General features: G+C 33.6%; 1 protein-coding gene across 6 annotated transcripts in view; it reads right to left on the bottom strand.

Moving 5' to 3' along the window:
* The window catches only part of Nedd4 (E3 ubiquitin-protein ligase Nedd4), a 314,193-nt gene that overhangs the window by 22,775 nt on the left and 283,314 nt on the right, over positions 1 to 8,104 (bottom strand). The window lies entirely within an intron of this gene.

Genomic DNA, 8,104 nt, shown 5'->3' on the forward strand with positions numbered 1-8,104 from the left:
ATAGACTTCTTAAAAATAGAATTATTTTGTAAATGGATCTTTGTAACATCTTTGGAGTTGGCATTTCACTAATTACAAAAGTGCTTTTAATCTTATGTATGAAAGCAAGAATCGTATTTGTTTAAAAAACTTGACAAACAATGACTTACCTGATAATGTAACAAAAATTTTAAATTTTAGTCACGCTTTACATTTTGTAGTCAATTTTGATAAAAATTTCAAATTCCAAACCTTGAAATCTATAGAGGTAGCATAAATGTTCAATTGAATCTTTACATACTTAAGAAATTTATTAGATTCACATTACTTTTCAAAGTAAGAAATATAATTTCAAGGCAACATAGTTCTACATATTTTGATAAGGTGATCGACAGAGATCTCAACTTAACTAAAGTTTTATTGAATAATAATAAAGATTCGTTAGTTTAAGAAACTGACGAAGACAATAGTACCACCATCATGTATCATGCAGATTATATCGACAAGGTTAAAAACCTTCTGTCAAACTTTGTATATTACAGGCAATTACAGTCAGACCATTTATTTAAACTGTAGAACGCATTCAAAAAGTTTGTAAATAAGTGGAAGAACTGGGGTGCCTTTGACGATTTGATGACGTTGACAATTAAATATTCAGCATCAATAATAGCTCTCTGACCAGGGCCTAAGCTTTGATCGAGATACACAAAGAAGGATTCTCAGCCAGATTAATTGTTTCATCGCCAAACTTGCCCTTTCATTTTTTTGACAAATGGTTATCAGGCCTTTAAAAATCTGAGATCCCAAAATCGAAATTTAGCTTAAAAAATACTTTGAAACTTAAGAAATCTTTTTCCAGAATTATAGTTCCTTGAAGTTATACGTTAGCTTCTTTTGATTTCGTTTCTTTTTCCTCTAATTTACCTTTCGATCTTATATTACAAGGTTTGTCCCGAAAATAGACTTACATATAACATTTCCTCCCTTTAACTATGAGAAAGTTCTTCATAGAAATCTTCTTTCGGCTTAACTCTACTTATTTCAAATTCAATGATAAATTTTTTTAGTAGATTCTAGGTTGCCTCATGAGAGACTGTTGTAGTCCGTTATTTGCTAAAATACTTTTAGAGCAGTGAAAAGAAAGGAAATTTTGAAAAAGTTGAGATTTTAGATGGAGAACAAAATACGTTTAGACAAGAATTTTCTGCTATGCTAAATATAATTTGGTATGAAACTAATATTAATAGAAAAACTGAAATTAAGAATCCTAATGTTTCTTATACAGAGTTCATTCTTGTTTATATTTTTCGGTACGTAATATCTTGAATTCACAACATTTACACATTTAATTCTCTTCTTTTTTCACCTTCATCGTACATTCGTTCCCAAACTTGATTTCACTTTTCAAATTATTTTATTCGTTTTTCGTTTACCATCCCTATCGTCCTTTCTACCTTTCTTACACCTATGAGTTCTCCCTTAATCTATGACTGATAATCTTGCAGTGTCTATGTATGAGAGCTCTATATTTGTATGTTTAGTGACCCCTAGTTTTCTAAATTACAGACAGTGTTAGTTGCGGTCGGATGTGTAGATCGTATATTGCGACCACAATTTTGCAATGGAATTCCTGACGACTTTTAATTCATTTTACTACACCATGTTTCTACACGATAAATTTTATTTGTAAGCAATAATAAATTATGTTATCGTCATGAAGTAGTCAGGGAGGCGCTTCTGGTCAAAGTATGTAAATGCGTGCACATGCTCTGTGATTTCGTTTTGATTTGCACAGCTTAATATTATACGTAATTTTTTTTGTAAATACTATTTGTAGGTTTCTAAAGAGGTCCGCGTGGTTTGATGAAACGTCATTTTCTAAAATAAAAACGTGCTCCCTTTTTATAAAGTTGCATGTCTGTTATATTATTATTAGTTGACCTTATTACTTTTAAAACCTTTTATTTCGTCAAATACTTTTGAATAAGGAATGTAAGAAATATTATACATCATTAAAAAGGCACTTAATAATATCACAATTTTTACTATTAAGGTAGCTGTTTCCCAACATATAGGTCAATCGTGTATATAGATATACAATACTAAGGTTATGTTCATATCTCATCCCGTATTTTCAAAAATCAGAGAGAAATGTGAATGCCTTTGCGTACACATACATACATACACATATACATCCATCTACTTGTACTTATGTGACAATGTGACATTGCCCTATACGCGATACTTACTTGGTTATCTTCCAAAATCAAACGAAAAGCCCTTTTTTAATTACTATTACTTTAAAACTATGTGGTAAAAAATTCTAAAAAAATGTATGTATTTCTTTACTGACTAAGGTATAATTTTCCCAAATATTTTATAATTCCCAAATACGCTAATATCCCAAATACGCTATAATTTTCCCAAAAATTTTCTAAATTGATTTTATAGAGAAATATTAAAAATACTGAAATTTAAGGTTATGTGTTCACATAACTCAATAACTCTTTTTTTGTGTGTCGCGGTGTTTTTTGTATGTTCAGGGAACCTGTAAGACTTGTTATTTTTGCTCTATATTGGTTTCTTTTAAAAATATGGCGTATTTTGCAATATTTGGAGGTTATAGAATATTATAAAAACAATATTAACTTGTGTATATAGTAATTATATTAACTACTACACTTTATACACATGCGCGCAGGCAAACATGTACACACTTGCACAGTAAAAGTAGAATAAACACACACACACTCACCATAATGCACACTTTCATGGTTGCATGTTGCATCCATAACTCTGTAAACACCGCACACAGTAACATACTATGATACGGTAATAGAAATATGCATAACACTACATGCTGACTGTATATATGTATCGGAAATCGAAGGCGAACGATGAGACTCGAGCGCCACCAAGTTGTAGTATATACATGTATGTACGTACGTACGTATATACATTTTTACCGTTTTAATCCCTAACCAAGGCATGCCTAAAGAAGTTTTCACTTCAAACACTTGATCATTTTTGAGAACGAGTAAGTAGCGTGTTGTGTGTAGGTGAAACTCGAAACCATTTACCAAAAACAATCCCCTGGCTTGTTCCTCTATCAGCGAGTGCGCAGAAGTATGTGCGCATTTCGCAATAATGTTTATGCAGCAAAGTGAGGTGAGGGCACCAACACACATACACACATTCAGTCTCCTCAAATATATTTTGCGAGTCGCTTGGTTTGCGTATACACGCTTGGTTTCTTTATTTATTTTATTAATTTTAATGTTTTATTTTGCCACCGATTTCCGACTGGTTATCTGATTGTGGCACCGGAGCTTAGATGGGTGTGGGAGTCGTGTGTATGCATGTTGACCAAAGAAGTGATTCCATTTATTTAAATAACATCGGTTTGCAAAAATTTGTAATCAGATCCTCTTTAAGGCAGCTTGGTTCTCTCTCCCTCCCTCTCTCTCTCTTTCTCTCTCTATGTCACTACTGCTACTCTATACCCCCGCCCCTAAAAGTGCACGCTTTTTTTCTTACACTTTCTGGCTGATGAGTCCCCGTTTCCAACCGTTCTTATATACAGGAAATGCACGGAGAGCATATATCTGTTTTTTTAACTGTACTATTTTCACATGTTTAATTTAAAAAATTTGCAATTTAAAATGTAACCTCATGGAAAAATCACGTAAAATTGCATTTATATGATCTGTAGCGATCTCCCAATTTTTATTTATGTAAAAGATTACTTCAAGATAAACCTATTCAATTTTCAAACAGATCTTCTAGTTGTTTTTGTAGTTATACTTCTATGCGCGCGGTATGTGCACGAGTAAATCAACGATACAGATTGGTTATCTTGAGAAAAAGTGTAACGGAAGTTGATTATGCATGTTGCTTTCCCTTTTTGTCACCTCACCTCACGCCTTTTCCTTTCCGCGCCACACGACAGGACCCTACGCCATTACAGCATAGCACAGACTTTGAATTTTATCTATCTATTGAGTATTTCATTTCCTTATTTGATTAAAAAAAAAAAAAAAAAACCATCGTATAGGACTCAGAGTCCCCCGGTAAGAACAAAGTTCTCGCATGTATGTAGAAATCACATGTATACTGCAAAATACAAGGTTCGTTAATGCATGTGAGTTCAATATGTATTTTGTTTCGTAGGTTACGGCGGTATATTTATGTCTTTCCTGTACATTAGTTATGTATGAAAGGGTCGGGAACCCATTAGCCAGAATGCATTAATTCTTACTTTTTTAACTAAATTATAATTATAAAGTTTTATGAAAAGTGATGATTATTGAGTATATAATATGTCTTTCGGTTACTAAAAACTAGAAACAAATAATAAAATACGTAACGAGTAGTTTGTTAAAAATATCATAAACTTTAATTGTAAAAATACAAAATGTATTGTTATAGACGTTATAAAAACAAATGAAAAAAGAAAAAAAAATTCAAATTTGTTATAAAAATTCCATCATCTAATTCTATCATAGAAATTATTGGCTTATGATAACTAAGGTATGACATAAGATCTTGATTATATTATATGTGAACATCTCGAGAAAATAGCATCGATGGTAGTGCCATACTTTGTTGTCGATTCTGAAGGATTATTGCTAATGGTTAAATCAAAACGTTTCAAAAGAAATTTTGTAAGTGGTTCTGACGTTTCACTTGTCAAATCGATGTTGAAGTCACCAGCCAAAATAAGCAGAAGTTGATCAAAATTACATCCAAGTAATCGAGAACCCTCTTTAGTATATTCTTGTAGAGCTCTGTGAATGAATAATATTATGTCTTCAATTCTTTAATTTAAAGGAACATAAGTAACTGCTGTAACTTATTTGACATCATTTTCTAGCTTGCACATAGCCGAACAAATATCTGCAACGTTTATACGTCGAACAGCGAAATCATTAGTATGTCTTAAAATTATTTGTATGTTTGAGGTAATAACATTTGCAGCATCATCATTATGTTGGTAAATGGCAACTCCACTGGCTCTAACTTTTTCTCGTTTAAAATAAATAATATAAGCAAAGTTAGATATATCAAATTGTTTATCGTTTTCCATCTATGTCTCGGAAAGTAATAAATTATTGCATTTTTGAGCGACTGAATTATTTAAATCAAATCGATGACTTCATAAACTTCGGCAGTGAAAGTTAGAAATTGAAATACCTTTTTTATTCGAAATAAAACCTACGATTATATAAAATTTTATCTTTAAGGAACTTACGGAGAATCTTTGGAATTTTTGCAACAGTGTTACGGTTAATACAGCTGTTTGTCGATTGTGGTAAAATTTGAAATAATTTGCATTATCAGCAGGTGTTAAAATAAACAAACCTTCAATGCTTTTTACGCGAGAAAGTGCAACATAAACGAGTGGTTAAGAATGTGTCTTTTCGTATCCATACACAATTTCATCAAACGTCCCACCTTGTGATTTGTGTATTGTCATAGCACAAGCTGATATCAAGGAAAAATGCTTTCGATTCATGGTGACTTTGTTATCTCTTGTTAAAAGAACATTTTCTGTTCGTAGTTCAATAGGTACAGCTAACCTACTTACGTTATTTTAAATACCTGATAGAGCAGCTTTTCTTCTGACTTGCTGACCAATTCTAGAAGAACCAGAAAATTCTAACTAAACACGGCAAGCTACATTCTCGTTGTCAAGTTCTAAATAAAACAACTTACACTATCAATTATTTAACTTTCAGACACATCAATGTTAGTGGTAATTAAGTAATATTTATCTTTCATGAAAGTAATCAAATAAAGTAAACCATCTCTATCGAAAACAGACTTTTTGTGTAGCATTTGTCTAAAAGAAACTTTTTGTTCAGAACTTTTTGCTCCAGAAATAACATCATGGGCTGTAGAGATAACCTTATTCGGTGATCTCTGTAAAACTCGATTGTTATAATTACTAACAGAAACATTTCTGAGATACAAACGAATTCCGTCGAGGCATAATCTTAGAGCCTCATCTTTTTTGAAAAATCGCGATTCAAGAAAATCAAATACATTGATTTGTAAAACTTCACCATCACTTACTTTGTTAAAATATTAGAAAAAGCAACATTAGCCTGTCATTAATCATTACAATATTACTTGATCTATTTTATAAAATGATAATTAGCGCTACAGGTAGGGTCCAACCATTCGCGTTCTTATCAGCTTATAAATTGGAGTTCCTCTGACTGGTGGTAGCTGACGTAAATCACCAATAAAAATTAGATCGATATTTCCAAAGCCAGCCTCATCATTTCTAGTAATTTAGTTCAGACAGATATCCATTTTGTTTAAGACAAGTGGCCCCCCGTCTCGGCTTCGCCCAAAACTTACTGACTAGAACACCGTAGTGTGTTGACATGTAACGTAAAACGTTTTCAGTTAGAAATCTTACGTATATTCCTGACACTCCTCAGAACAAAAATCTTCTTATTCAAAACATATTTGTTTGAAATTCTATACGGTGTATTTAGTCAAATAATAAGCTGTAAGAGTTAAAAAAAATATAATTATACTGAAAAGTACCGAGCGTTCCTTATGCCATAAAGTAATGTTAGCCATAAGAGGCCGTTGATTTGCAGTTTCTCCGGTATAATTTACGAAAAGGGCTATTTTTTAAAACTGTTAAGATTTTAAACTTCCAAAAAATATGTACTAAAAAAAATTTTTTTCTCTTATCTCACAACTTTATTAAAAGAGCAACAAAGTTGTGGAGCTTAATCTCTACATTTTTTATCGCCACAAAAATAAAAATGCATTTTCTACTTTTTTAAAAAACTGAAAGATTTAAGAGATTACTGTGAGAGTACAATGGGAAGCTGATCTCTCATGCTTGCCTATTGGATAAATTCCCGTTGACTCAAGTTTTTTTTTTCCTTCATAGCTGTTAGGTTCGCCCAGCGCATACCTTGGAGAGAATTGGTGATTTCTGGTTGAATGCTTAGAGTCTAGAGGGTAATATAGGGTCGTCGGTCACCGGGGTTCCCAGCCTTGCGAAGAACAGCTCCGCTCATGACGACTGCCAGTGAATGACTGACTTGGTTTAATAGTGGCCGTCTTTAGTTAACGCAGTCTTTTAGTCAACGAATAGCTTCCGGAAATGGTAGTGAAACTGTATTTGTTAGCAAGGTAGTTTAAACTTAAGTGGCCCTTAGAAGAACCGATGAGATTGATGGTTAAGTAGAGAACGTAAATACTTATAATGGCCCTCAAAAGGGCCAGTGGTGAAACTTTCAGCTATTCCTTACTACTATTCCTGATAATGAAGAACTGACTGCGGGTAGCTTGACTCTTACCCTTGAAGTCTCTATGTACGGAGACTGTGATGGAGAAAGGTACGCCGCTGACCAAAGAATATCTCATCTACGGGTCGTTTCCCGGATAACCAACCGCTCATCGTTAGTCGGGATTATCAGGAAAATGTGGGTATGTCGTTGGAGACACGACCACTCATGATATGATGACAACTGTTAAGAACGCCATTGTGTCTCAGGGCTGTTTTCTCTGGCTTACATTTGTAGCCAAAAATTCTGTGACAACACCAGGCAGGATGGTGGAACGGCCTTATAACGGTGAAGTGTTGGAGCTGGTTGTGCTCTGGCTAGATACGTCTCTTGGGATTCCGCCGGAGACGTCATCTGTTCGATTAACTTTTTATTGGTGGTACTCGTCAATCCTGGACGTTCAGGGTGGAAGTAAATCTAGGTCACTTGCCCATTGGAGAAGAGTATCATCGATAACCAGGATACCTAGCTGCACGACTATTATACCCATTCTTGATTCTACTCGATGATCCGCCGGTAGACGACTGCGGTAATTTTTGTGATGCTCCAGCCTATTATAACCACACTTATTTAATTCTGTTGCAGGTAGCCTCGATTTTATGTCAACGCCACCTAGTGGGTTCTATTGAACTAAAGTGAAAAGCTGCCGTATTTTTGCAAATCTTTGAGCTTATTTATTGCTATTGTTATGAAATTTTTCAAGATAAAAACTATACTAAAACCATATAGTAAATGTCAAGAATCGGTATGCAAAATTTCAGCAAAATCGGTTCAGTTTTCGCGGTTAGCAATTACAACGATTTTAGCGA

The sequence above is a fragment of the Copidosoma floridanum genome, unplaced genomic scaffold (genome assembly GCF_036245765.1).
Source record: "Copidosoma floridanum isolate Cflo_tuat_1 unplaced genomic scaffold, Cflo_Japanese_pri ptg000011l, whole genome shotgun sequence".
Classification (NCBI taxonomy): domain Eukaryota; kingdom Metazoa; phylum Arthropoda; class Insecta; order Hymenoptera; family Encyrtidae; genus Copidosoma; species Copidosoma floridanum.